The 6,942-nt window shown below is 36.3% G+C and overlaps 1 pseudogene; it reads left to right on the top strand.

The window, feature by feature from the left end:
- LOC107681785 (alanine aminotransferase 2-like) overlaps nucleotides 1-6,942 on the top strand; it is a 26,704-nt pseudogene that overhangs the window by 12,752 nt on the left and 7,010 nt on the right.

The following is a 6,942-nucleotide window of genomic DNA, read 5'->3' as shown; positions in this document are numbered from 1 at the left end:
TTTTTGTGCTAACATTTTGAGAACATTATTCAAGACCCGCTAACTGTGAACAAAGGTTCTATTAATGTTACTGGAAGAAATTTTGCTCATTACTTTGATTGCGGCACCTCAATAGCAACCTAGAGATATTTTTATGAAAAGTTGATTTTTTTACATTTTATTTTTTAACAGTGTGGTCGAAGAACAGCAAGCCGGTTCACACCACTATCCTGAACCCTCATATCCACCTGATCGGCGAGGAGGCCGCCTGCATCGCCTACATTCGTATCACGCAGTATCTCGACACAAACGGAATGCCATGCACTGCCCAGTCAGAGGAGACACGGATCTGGCATCGTAAAGACGGCAAGTGGCAGATAGTCCACTTCCATCGCTCAGGCTCTCCATCTGCCATCACTAAATAAGAGAGTCAGGTAACAAATCTAAAACTGAATTATTATTGTTTATTATTATACGTGAATTTGATGATTGCAGAGGCAGATTCAAGAATCAATAAATGTAAATCCAGAGTTCTGGCATGAAACTCTAGATGGCGCAGTCTGATAGGTCTAACTCAATCTGACCTAATGACATCATTATCACATGGCACTGCTGATTGGTTCTCTCCTGTATCGGTAGCCAATGAGCTCGCTGCTCAACATTCAAATATATGATTAGTGCTATATGAGCAGTTGCAGCTTGCTTCAGAAACCCTCCACTTTCCCCAGCTCCACCTGTATAGATCTGCTACGAGGTGATTCATGTATGCTATATGGGGGTTATTTCATGTGTTATATTTGCAGCAGCAATATTTCTTACATGCTCACAGCAGCATGTTGTGGATGTATTGGCAGTAGCAAGTCTCGGTACTCCGAGAGTTGTCATGAGAGAACCATATTTCTTAAAATGTTATACTATTTTACATAACAAATTTACATTAAGACTACAGCTTTTTGCAATTGCTGGGACAAAAATTGTTGTTGTTTTTTTTCAATACTTTTGTCACTTTTTTCTAAACTCTTCACCGTGTTGGCTAAACTGTGGATCATTTTTCATGTAGTACAAAATCCATTACATGACTAGGCTACATTGGTCCAAGAATTCGTCTTGATTTTTCGTTTTTACACCCAGGGGTAGAAATGGATAAATAGCTTGGATTTTTGATTTCCATGTGATCTGGAACTTTCTACTGATTGGTCAAGCAAAGATCAAATGGTGCCATCGTCATGTCTCCTTCAATTCCACGCTACAGAATAACAGTCATCTGATGCTATAGTTAAAGCATTTATTGCAACTAAATTTAATCTTTCTCTTACTAAGAGACTAACAAATAGCTTGACACAAACTGGACTGGCAGCGCCTAGACAGGGCTTACTTCTGTGTAGGCATAGATTCTACATTGCAAATATTAGGTGTTTATTGCAGAAATATGTACCTCAGATCTGCAGCCACATTACCCTTTTAGTCTATTTCTTTGGCACACCGCACATTTTATTTAGCTGTCCAGTTATCAAAATCTGTGTGGCAAAGCTGCGTGACATTTACATTATAGTGAAGCGCAGACCAGTATCGGTATTTGTGTGAATATAAAGCTATTTTTGATTTTTGATTGATTTGTCCGAGTTTTTTTTTCATAGAGAATTTTATATGATACTGTCATTATCATGTTACACATTACACATGTATATATAATGCTGATATATATGCTATTTTTATAGAAAAGGGCATTTTTCTAACTTTATAAAATATGTCTGTCACCTTTAATATTAAATTCCTGAATTTAGTAAATATTTAAAAAATATGACATTGTAGGTGTTACCAATTACATCAGTACCAATCAAAGCCATCTTTGCACTGTGTGTGCATTAACACAGCAATTGCATTATGGAATGAGATTAATGTTTTAAACAAAAACATTCTGAATAGCCTACAAAAATATTAAATGAGTGACAAAATGAAACATTTGGATACTTGAATTATGAAGGTTACATCGCCAGTATAGGTGGCGGCAAGTCATTGTGTTGATGAATGAGTCATAGAGTCATCAATTCAACCAATTTGTTCAAAATGCTGATTTGTTCAGGAGCAAAGCAAATGGGTCATTGAACCACTCACACAAACGATTCATTCAAAGACTCGGATTCATTCAAGAATGAAACGCCTGTGTTTTAAAGGGGTCATATGATGCTATTTCAATTTTTCCTTTCTCTTTGGAGTGGTCAAATAAAACACACTGTTTTGTGTCTAAAATGAAATAAATTCATACTCATTATTAATGAAACTGTACTGTCTAAAATAAAAGTTATGACTGCTGTGTATGCACACTAAAATCAATATTGGTCTGCGCTTCACTATAATGTTAATGCATTCGCCCCGTGTTGTCCAGTGCGTCATGCATCTTTGCCACACAGATTTTGATAACTGGACAGCTAAATAAAATGTGCGGTGTGCCAAAGAAATAGACTAAAATGGTAATGTGGCTGCAGATCCGAGGTACATACATATTTCTGCAATAAGCACCTAATACTTGCCATAGAGAAACTATGCCTACACAGAAGTAAACCCTGTCCATTTGTTAGTCTGGTTGTTTGATGACAGAGAGACGAAATGCAGGAGTTACAATAAACACCTTAACAGCGGAGGACTCTTATTCTGTTGCACAGAACCGAAGACGACATGATGATGGCACCGTTTAATTTTTGCTTGACCAATCAGTGGAAAGGGGCGTTTAATTCCCTCCCACACGTGGAAATTGAACATTCAAACTGTTTATCCATTTTCTACCCCTGAATGTAAAAACAAAAAATTAAGGCGAATTCTTGTCTTTTCATGTTTAAAAAAAAAACGAAAAATGAAAATGGTGCCATTTTCTCATGTTTCTGTTTTCAATATTAAATAAAAAAAATAATGAGCGCAACGTACAAGGACCAAAGTCACACAGTCTATATGTATGTTTTATATCTTACCTAACCTAATAAGCTAATGCTGAACAACAGCTTTTTAAACAGGTAAGTCCCCTCCAACGTGTGTAAATATGTGAACTAGGTCAACCTTGATGAGCAGAAGAGACTCTTTCAAAAACATTAAAAAAAAAATCCCACCAAGCCCAATATGTTGAGCAGTAGTGTATTTTAAGAATAGAATATCACACATAAAGTTGAATAAAGGCCTCTGTCTACATTTTGTCCGGATACAGGTGGAAGACAAATAAATTAGAGCCATTTGTCAAATAAAACACACTGTTTTGTGTCTAAAATGAAATAAATTCATACTCATTATTAATGAAACTGTACTGTCTAAAATAAAAGTTATGACTGCTGTGTATGCACACTAAAATCAATATTGGTCTGCGCTTCACTATAATGTTAATGCATTCGCCCCGTGTTGTCCAGTGCGTCATGCATCTTTGCCACACAGATTTTGATAACTGGACAGCTAAATAAAATGTGCGGTGTGCCAAAGAAATAGACTAAAATGGTAATGTGGCTGCAGATCCGAGGTACATACATATTTCTGCAATAAGCACCTAATACTTGCCATAGAGAAACTATGCCTACACAGAAGTAAACCCTGTCCATTTGTTAGTCTGGTTGTTTGATGACAGAGAGACGAAATGCAGGAGTTACAATAAACACCTTAACAGCGGAGGACTCTTATTCTGTTGCACAGAACCGAAGACGACATGATGATGGCACCGTTTAATTTTTGCTTGACCAATCAGTGGAAAGGGGCGTTTAATTCCCTCCCACACGTGGAAATTGAACATTCAAACTGTTTATCCATTTTCTACCCCTGAATGTAAAAACGAAAAATTAAGGCGAATTCTTGTCTTTTCACGTTTTTGAAAAAACGAAAAATGAAAATGTTTTTTTAATGTTTTCTCATGTTTCTGTTTTCAATATTAAATAAAAAAACGAATGAACGCAACATACACGGACCCGCAAAAATAACTGTGTCCATGCTTTTTCAGCGCTAATTCTTCACTGCGCATCTTGAGTAAATCCTGACAATACTATTTTAACACCAAAAGACGGTTTGCTCTGGCGCAAGCTGTTAGTAAATCTGGCCCTTAAAGTGAAGAAGAGCCTTGAAGTGCAAATGTTTAAAATGTAGGATGGTGGAGAAAGTCTGCTAGCTTGTTAGTCCCTATGCCTAAAGCCCACTCTATATTAAGGCTGCTGATTAGCATGTTGTTTTACCAACCAATCAGGTAGTGCCTTCATCATGAATGATGAATGTTCTTACATTTCAGGGCCATATCATAAGGTGTGTTCACGGTGAAAACACGGATTTGTGATCATTAGTGGAACTGAAAGTGTCAGAATAAACATGAAACACGACATTGTTGTCATCGGGATACAGCCAGTTTTTAAACAGCTGTATTGTCATCAGAGATTGTACAGCTTCTCTGGAGAAACTGTACAGAATGAGCCAGCTGACAGCTCACTCTTGTTGTATTTTGATGGAATGCGTCACAGTGATGTGGTGTGCCCAAATTTCTAACCAGCATCCACTACTTCAAGTCAAATGCCGATCAGTCTGCTCAGTACTGCATTAAGTCAAACACACATATTGAGACTTGTTGGTGGGCACTTCTGAGTTGGCCAGCCAGAACACTTTACCAACCACCCTGAATACACTGGCAACCACTAGCAACTGCTTAGCAGTGGCTTGGCAATCCCTCAACCTTGCATCATGGCAAAAAGTCATAGCCAGTCTGCAGACTTTGGGAAGTTGACAGATTTAACAGAAAATTGTTTAGTGTATGGGTGTATGGGCACAGATTTTTTTTGGGCTTTAAACTATGATTCTGTCCAGTTGGAGGATTACAAACATTTAGATTTTTGAGCCAATTTTAGAACGCATTGTTTTCATTGTTTCTCACACCAAGGTGCATGAGTTTTGTCTGAGTTTTGTGTGTTTGGAATGACTTGAAAGTCTGGTTTTTCACTCTATTACAGGGGGTCAAGAAGCCTTTTGAAGAGGTCATTAAAGCAAACATCGGAGATGCTCACGCTATGGGGCAACGGCCAATCACATTTTTTCGACAGGTACGTGATTCCTCTCCTTTTGCTGACTAAGAGTCTCAATGAATGATCTACTCATTCATTGACGTTTCCAGTCATTTTCAGGTCTACTGCGCTTTCAGCTGTTCCATGCATTAACCAAAGTCAACAGTTTCTGATGAACCGATTTGTACATAGCCAAGTATTTTTTATTATTATTAGTTTTGCTTTGTTTCTAGATTTTTATGTAGCCTGATAAGCTATTTGTTTTCTCTAGGTGATGGCGTTGTGTACTTATCCACAACTACTTGATGACAACAAGTTTCCAGAAGATGCCAAAAATCGAGCGAGGCGTATTTTGCAATCATGTGGAGGAAACAGCATCGGTATGTGATGTGTGTATTATGAGAGTTGGCATGAAATATCAATTGACAACAGTCTCCAATAATTATTTATAATGATCTCCAGTTGTCTCCAATCATTTTTTTATAATTATTACACATGCAGATGATCTCATATAATGTGAAAGACTATGTGAAATATTACAACCTTTAGATAATAATTTTGTTTAAATGTACATGTATATGAAGTCAACATGAAATGACAAACTATTTTATTTCTGTAATGTATACATTTATGAAAGAAACTGGATATTCATTGATGAAAAAACATGTTGAGAGGTTCTTGCTTTTATCCAGTGCTCTCTTTTGGAAAGGAAAAATAAGAGGCCTTGGTGATGTCATCTGAAAAGTAAACTTGTATTGGAATATTGTGCACAGTGCACTGAGGTATAATTTACAGTAAGGCTATGAAATATGTATTAATAAAGTAAATATGGTCAGTTTTCATTTATTGTTGATTTCAAGCGAACTGCAAATTAAAAATAGTGAAAACCCTAAAGGGATAGTTCATTCAAAAATGAAAATTGTCATCAAGTTTAAAAAAAAAAAAAAGAAGAAGAAGAAAAAGTCTCAGTGTCATTGTTGTTCATACAATAAGAACCTGCAGGATCCAGTTTTGTTTTGGACCCCATTGACACAAAACTGTTATCTTTTGTGTTGCACAGAATAAGAACAAAAAGTGGTGACCAGTTACATGACTTATATACATGTTTATATGCACCAAAAGTCTTAATTATAAACTAAACTCTAACTGTACTAATTGTTAACTACTGATGTTACCCAGTGTTCTCCAGTCAAGATGTTACTGATTAAAGTGAAGATATTAGTCACTGTCCAAAAGGCCTCTGAGGTTTTTAGGCTCTATAGTTTGTGAGGGAAACTATTTTCATATTCACACCTCCCTTGGCTCTGTTCCTTCTCTCAGGTGCGTACACAACCAGTCAGGGCATTGATTGTGTGAGGCACGATGTTGCAAACTACATACAGCGTCGTGACGGCGGTATTCCGTCTGATCCTGATAACATCTACCTCACGACGGGAGCCAGTGACGGCATTGTGGTACGTCAGGCAAACGCAAACACAGTTCTCTGTACACTGAACTTGTATACCCAGAGTCAGCCTGTATGCCAATTAAAGAAACAGTCCACCAGTTTCCTGCTCTGCTATATCCAGTATACTTATTAGTTCTTATTAGTACAGCAAAAAAATTATATATATTTTATTTTGTTTTATATATTATTCACTTAATTTAATTTAGTATATCACACTAAAGATTGTTACATAAAAAAAAAACAGTCTTACACTGAGCCCTCTAGATGTAAACAACCATTTAGAACCCAGGTGAAAAAGAAATATATTTAAGTTGTGCTTTTTCAGACATACTATATTTAAATTATACTATACTAAGTGCATATTAAATGTATTATTTTGAAACAACTTTAAGTATATTAAGTGTATTTCAAGATATGCTTAAGTTTGATTTTAATCTATTTGTAATATATGTAATATATTGAAATTGTGTTAAATTGGAACCACTTTAAGTATATTTAGATCGG

The sequence above is a fragment of the Sinocyclocheilus anshuiensis genome, unplaced genomic scaffold (assembly GCF_001515605.1).
Source record: "Sinocyclocheilus anshuiensis isolate Anshui unplaced genomic scaffold, SAMN03320099.WGS_v1.1 scaffold436, whole genome shotgun sequence".
Lineage (NCBI taxonomy): Eukaryota > Metazoa > Chordata > Actinopteri > Cypriniformes > Cyprinidae > Sinocyclocheilus > Sinocyclocheilus anshuiensis.
This window is presented reverse-complemented; position numbering and strand designations above follow the sequence as displayed.